Source organism: Mixophyes fleayi, chromosome 12 (assembly GCF_038048845.1).
Source record: "Mixophyes fleayi isolate aMixFle1 chromosome 12, aMixFle1.hap1, whole genome shotgun sequence".
NCBI lineage: Eukaryota > Metazoa > Chordata > Amphibia > Anura > Limnodynastidae > Mixophyes > Mixophyes fleayi.
This window is the reverse complement of record NC_134413.1, coordinates 75,657,425-75,664,874: the sequence shown is the minus strand read 5'-3', so window position 1 is coordinate 75,664,874 and position 7,450 is coordinate 75,657,425.

Sequence of the window (7,450 nt, the reverse complement as noted above, 5' to 3'; positions counted from 1 at the left end):
CTCCTTGCCCATTACCAAGATGGAGTGACATCATAACCCAATATTACACTCCCTGCCCATTACCTAGATGGAGTGACATCATAGCCCAACGTCACGCTCACTGCCCATTACCAAGATGGAGTGACATTATAGTCCAACGTTATACTCCCTGCCCATTACCAAGATGGAGTGACATCATAGCCCAACGTTACACTCCCTGCCCATTACCAAGATGGAGTGACATCATAGCCCAACATCACACACCCTGCCCATTACCAAGATGGAGTGACATCATAGCCTAACATCACACACCCTGTCCATAACCAAGATGGAGTGACATCATAGCCCAACATCACACTCCCTGTCCATTACCAAGATGGAGTGACATCATAGCCCAACATCAAACTCCCTGCCCGCTACCAAGATGGAGTGACATCATAGCCCAACATCACACTCCCTGCCCATTACCAAGATGGAGTGACATCATAGCCTAACATCACACACCCTGTCCATAACCAAGATGGAATGACATCATAGCCCAACATCACACTCCCTGTCCATTACCAAGATGGAGTGACATCATAGCCTAACATCACACTCCCTGCCCATTACCAAGATGGAGTGACATCATAGTCCAACGTCACACTCCCTGCCCATTACCAAGATGGCGGAGCAGCAGCCAGGGTCCTCACAGGTAAATAGCTGGTGTGTGGTACTCCTCCATGTCAGCATACAGGGCTCTGTGTGGGGACGCCACAGTTAATTTAAAAACATTGAATTAGTGACATTATTTGACTCATTCAGTGATTTAGGCGACCTCCCAAAACCTTGGTTCGCCTAGTGGTAACATTGATCCTGTCTACTGAGGACCTCCCCTATATAGATATCTGAAAGTTCCAGGATCTAATGCGCTGGTAGAAACGTCCGTGTGATTGGATGGCTACTGCGTTCTTCCAGTCAGTATTATTATTTCAGATTATAAATTCAAAGTAAATGCCTGGTTGCTATGGGTTACAGTACCTGTGCACTGTGCACTACATTTCATTAACAGAAAGTTGAGATGAGACTGAGGATTTGAGGAATACGGTGAAATGTGAAGACAGTGGCGGTAATTGAATTCCCCACGATGAGTCGCTGGACATTGATGTTCAATTGCGCCAATTTCCAGGTACTACGGTACTCGAACAAGATTTTTCTGGGCACTTCTATGGGGTGTGAGGAAAAATCTGTGATACATCGCCACTGAGTGTGTTCCTGGAAAGCGTTCCGCGGCGCCTTGCGCAGAATTGAACGTATTTACTAGATCACTGAGCAAAGAACATCTACATCTCAACTCTACTGTGCCAAGAAACCCGCAGACAACATTTTGAAAAAACTTTTCATGTTAAGCCACAAACTAGAATTTAGTGCCTCTTCCTCACCGAGCGGTAACTGGAAAGACGCTCAGAGGGATCCCGGAAAATATATATTTATACAACTCCGAAAAACTGCAACCAATTATCCCAACGCGGAAGATGAAAGCAGAAAAAAACTGCATAACGATTTCTAGCTCTTCCACTTCCGAGGCGAGTTTGTGAACCGCCGGAACCCATTCAAATATCTTTTTTAAGTTATCTTCCCAAAAGCAGACTCTCCCTTCTAAGGGCGGCTAGCTCCGAGCTAGCGTGTACTCACGAGGTGGGAGGTATAAAATAAAATATTTGTTTTTGGTTCACAGAAATAAAGAGACAGCCCCCCCCCCCCTCCCGCCCCACCTTAGCTTCCTCAAAAGAATAATTCTCCTTACTGTTTGCATGCAGTTATGTTATCCGTCCATGGATGCGTCGCTATAATGAGCTCAGAAATTGTGGATGCTTCACAGTGCTTGCATTGCATGCGACAAGACATTAAACCCCCTGAATAAATATCATTATGATTACTTTTATTATTCTGATCAGTACAGATGGATCTTCACGAAACTGTACGCACTGCGGGAGCCCCTGTGGAGCTTGCAGCCCTCTCTGGGAGAGGTGGGGGGGGGGGGGGAATGAACCGTCAGATTCTCTCTGTGCAGATCTGGGGAGATAATTTTATCTGAAGTCAAGAAAAGCGATCTTTAATTTCACCCACACACCCAGAGCCGGGTGCCCTGGGGACGCCGCTTGGTGTGAGAACCAGTAGGCTTGTTTGCGAGTTTCATTTTTTTGGCTGAGATTCAGCCGGATAACAGTGTATCTTATCTGCTGTGCCGTGCTACATATGCAAGAGGATTGTTTTGCTGTCTTTTGTCAAAGTGGCAGCTTAGCTCGGCGGGATTTATGGCTGTCTAGCAAGCACACTGCATTAACACAGCGTAACCCATCTATTATTTAATATTTTGTCCTTTAGCGTCTATATTAAAAGTAACAAATGTATTACGGGGATAGATTCATCTGAGGTTGTTTTACCTGCTTAAGTAAAACAGGTTTATTAATACATATTTCTGTATGTAACAGTATATTTATAGAGAGAGAGAGAGAGAGCTCAACCATTATCTGGGATAAAACATTGATACATTTAAATATATCAATGCTCTTTCCGCATTGGTTTAGGTATTTTTAAGGTAATGAGCTATCTAACAAAAGCCTAACGCAGGAGGTATCATTCATCATCATCATCAACATCAGTTATTTATATAGCGCCACTAATCCCGCAGCGCTGTACAGAGAACTCACTCACATCAGTCCCTGCCCCATTGGAGCTTACAGTCTAAATTCCCTAACATACACACAAATAGACAGAGAGAGAGACTGAGGTCAATTTTGATAGCAGCAAATTAACCTACCAGTATGTTTTTGGAGTGTGGGAGGAAACCGGAGCACCCGGAGGAAACCCACGCAAACACGGGGAGAACATACAAACTCCACACAGATAAGGCCATGGTCGGGAATTAAACTCATGACCCCAGTGCTGTGAGGCAGAAGTACTAACCACTAGACCACTGCATTAGGCTACATTAAAACGTAGCCCAAATAATTTTCAAAGTGGACTGCGGTTTGGGCCAATTTAAGAAGCTCTAAAGAGCCTAGCTCTTTGGAGCTTGTTAAATTGGCTAATGCCATCTGAAGATGGTGCGTTAGCCATTATGCCCTACGGGGAGAGCATTGCGTTTGAGGGATCTTTGGACCCCTCACCGCAGCCTTTCTGCTCTCCCCTTTCGGTGACTTTCGCAAAGTGGCTTTGCGCATGCGCGTCCTTAGGCCGCGCATGCGCCATAGTAACCAGAGAGGAGAGACAGACTAACACAGTTTAAAGGTTAGGAAAGCCATCAGCAAAACAGCCTCCTATCTGATACGCTATCCCGAGATTTTTTTTTTTTTGCTAGATGGAGCCGAAAAATCATCTGTCATCGTTGCAATGACAAATGATAATTAACAGGGCAGAAACCCGTTAATAATTAAATAGGCCTCTTAATGAGGTGACAATGCCCAGTCTCATGCTACTGATGTGTTCTGTATGCACAATGAAATCCTCAGTTACATATTAGCTGTGGCTCAAGCTCTAGAGAGCAGCCAGTTTGATTGGCTTATAACCTCCTCCCAGGTGGATTATTAACTTTATGCAGGAACTTATTTAACTTAGTCTGTAAAGTTGGCCAAAAACGCTGGAACATCATAGCCGTTAACATTAGTATATTATTATTATCATCTTGTATTTATAAAGTGCTGACATAGTACACAGAGCTGGACTTTGAGGGGGTCATGACACAAATGACATGACACAGAGGGTAAAGATGGCCCTGGACATATGAGCTTACAATCTAATAGGTGTGGGGAAGACTTGATACATAAGACATTCGACTCAGAAATGCACCTTGTATTGCTCCCATGTGCAAACACTAGATTTTGTTTTGTAGGACGAGATATTTAAATGAGATTCTGGAGTGGAGTGATCTCTGCAAAACTACCAGATGTCCTTACCAGTGGTGAAGATCGAGAAACAGTTTAAGAAACTATCTAATTATGTCGGGCGAATAGTATTATAGGAGGAAGATGAAAGGTAAAATTGATGAAGGGGACGATCCTAAAGTGGTAGTAGGCTGGATTTCGTTTTTAATTCTTTCCCCCGTATGCATTTCCATTCTGGACCCAGAATACTGCAAAAGTAGTCACAGAGTGATTCTCTGGGATCACTATGATGATGTATATTCTGTGTTTAAAAAGACGTTTCATCTATTTCGTTGTATTCCAGTTTCATTAATTTTGTTCTTTTGTTGTATTCTGTTTTGTTTTTTTGCTTAACATGGGGCAGAGGATTTTCTGGAACATTGCTGATAAAAAATGAAGTTTAAAAGATTCCGACTCTTTTAAACTTCAACGAACTGGGTCATAAGTTTTTGAAAGCTCTCCCTGAAGAAGCACATTGAGAGTTTGGATTTGATCCCCCTGAGGCATCGGAGGTCAATAGGTGGCCCTTGGGCCACCAGCAGCCCCATCCAGCCTTCACCTGCGGCTCGCCAGCCTTCTGCGTCATGTGACCTCATCTGTCCTGTGCAGGGCGGTCACGCGGCATATCCAGAGGAGGGAGCGCACTGTGGTGTCCTTCCTTGCTCTGTGCGGCCCCTTCGAAGGATGGAGGGCCACACACGGGGCCCCTCACTGCTTTGAGGACTGTGTTCAGACCACTGCCCCAAGATTTGACACCTCCTTGACTCTGGCACTAACCTTTCTCTCAGAGGTGTTGCTTCCCTTTACCTTGAACTCTTCCCTTCCCTTCACCCTCTCTTCCCTTGTTCAAACCCCCTCCCCTCTTGGTTCTGTCCCTCCCCCTTATATAATAAAAACCAAATACGATGTTTCTTTCCATGTTTTCCTTGTGCTTGCCTGAAAGGGTTTTGCATTAGTCTAACTTTTCAGTTCACTGAGTTTTCTTAATAACTTAATAATATGACTCTCCCAAGGTTATCTCAATGTGCCCATTTCTCTGTATCAACTTATTTGTTCAATAAAATTAAATTAAACAAGAAAAAATTACATTTAATGGGAATTACGTTCATATTACTGTAAAATATAAGGATATTAGATATTATAGCGAAAATAAATTATAGACAAAAACTAACATAGTTGTTGAGGTTGAAAAAAAAAGACACCAAGATCAACCTATTTTGGATCTCCTGTGATCCCTCTCTTATATTTGAAATTTATCCAGATGAAGCAACCGCCAATCTGTTTCAATCAGGAAAAATCCCTCCTGACTCAATATTTCAGTCCTATTTCTCCCTGGATCCACTAATGACCTTCATTTTAATTAACGGCCATAACCCTGGATTCCCATTTCCGCTAAATATTTGTCTAACCCTTTGTTAAACATATCTATTGAATCTGCCATCACAACCATCCCTGGCAATGAATTTCATATCTTGACTGCCCTTACTGTAAAGAACCCCTTCCTTTGCTGGTTGTGAAATCTCCTCTCCTCTAACCTTAGGGGGTGATCGCGTGTCCTCTGTACAGTCCTTGGGGTAAAAAGTTCCCATGAAAGTTCTCTATATTGACCCCTAATGTATTTGTAGAGAGCAATCATAATGGAGACTGCTGTCGCTGAGTTTATACAGTGACATATCTACATAATTCAGCCTGAGATTGCAACGCGGCTAGCAAACAAATGATCTTTCCTTCAAAATCCAACTGGATGAGATTTTATTTTCTCAGAACAGAAACTCTAATCGGCCCATAATCGCCATCCGTATGGAAGTCCTCTTGCTTGTAACTGGAATTTTCTACTGTGTGGTATAGTAATACGTGTTTTATATTCAATTGAAACTAATTACAAATTTTATTTAATAATTCAAATTTCATGTACGATTCTGCCTTTGGCAGTTTTAAAGTCTTCTCACCTCTTTGTCCGTATTACCCAGTACTGTTTAATTACCGTGTTTGTCGCCAATTGTAAACCTCTACGGAATTTGCTGACGCTATATATAAATAAACGTTGAAGATGATGGTTGTCCATTTTTTCGATAACTCAGTCCAATTTATACCCTTGCTCTTCCAATACGCTCATGTAGGTGCCCAGGAAGAGATAATCGAACCAGGCGAGTTATGATTCTCATACTGGTTTGAAGAATTTGGTTCTAAAATTTTAAAATTTACCGTAATTTCTCAAATTTTAGAGAAATACAAGAAAGTCAAACAAGCTCAACCATATTCGAGCCTGTTCAGTGGCGTTTTGAGCCGTTTCGCCACCCAGTTCTAGTCAAATTTTGGCTATGCTTATCGCCAACGGCAGACCACAGCCAGCGAACACAGTGTCCATATGAGGCCAAGGTCACCAGGGGTCAGGACCACCAGTGGTAGTACCTCTATTGTGTGCCTACGATTCTTCATGACTCCACTGAGAATGTTTGAAAAGCCCACTTACAAGGACTGCGTCAGACCAGGGAACTTCCTAGACCCTGACCTGACGGCATGTAAATTCCCCGGTTATAAATATTACTGCGCTGCCGCTAAGGGCTCATTTGCTACAGAACCCTTGGTGGAGCTGGTACTGCTTTATCGTACAGGGGTTTTAAATTTTGCCAAGACCTAGTTTGAAGATGTGGCTGGCATCCTTCATATTTAGGTGACGAAATAAAGAGGGTTGTGTGTGTGTGTGTGTGTGGGGGGGGGGGGGGGTTATTTAGAACCATTCTTCTCACAGTGGGCCCTAAATTTCACGCCATGCTGGCTCTTGTGGTTCCTCAGGTGCCAACGTGCTTGGTAGCCATAGGTATGCTGGAGCTTGCAGTACTACAAGCACCAACATGTCCAACCGCTTAAAGGCAGGCCAGGGCATACTGGAACTTGCAGGTCACCATGGATAAAATGATAGGTTAACCCTTTCATTTTATTTATTAACCCACATGCACCACCCAGGGGCGTGGGAACATTTTGTTTTGGGTGGGCCTAGGGCTGCTGGGTACTATGGCAGTGGGACCCTGTACTGTGGATTTCCCTGCTATAGTGCCACCAATCCTGGTTGGCATAGTCTATTGCTGTTATTGGCAAATTTGGGAAAATCCCACCCTTTTCGTACCCCCCATTTTGCTTATGCCAGCCTAGGTTGGCAGCACTAGAGCTGGTTTCAACTTCTTTGGATGGGACATTCGTTTTGTTTTTTTTTTCTTTCTTTTTTTTTTTTTGTAACGCATACTAGCAAGGTCCATACTGATGACCAAGAGCACAGAACTTGAACATGGGGGCAACAGGAGCAAAATATATCCCTCCTTAGAGGTGAATTCACTCTTATTTCCATCCGTACATAGTAAATAAGGTGCTTTAACATGCTCATACTGTACTCAGGTTACAAAGGCCAGGCCTTGGCTCCACCATTCCAACTCTGCAAAATAGGTCGTACGACATTTACAGCATTTTGTGTTTCCGTTTTGAACTTACCTCCAATTCTACATGAACCCGCTTAGAGTTATGAGCAAAGCAAAAAAAGGAGCAAGTTTGCACCTTGTCAAAACCATGTT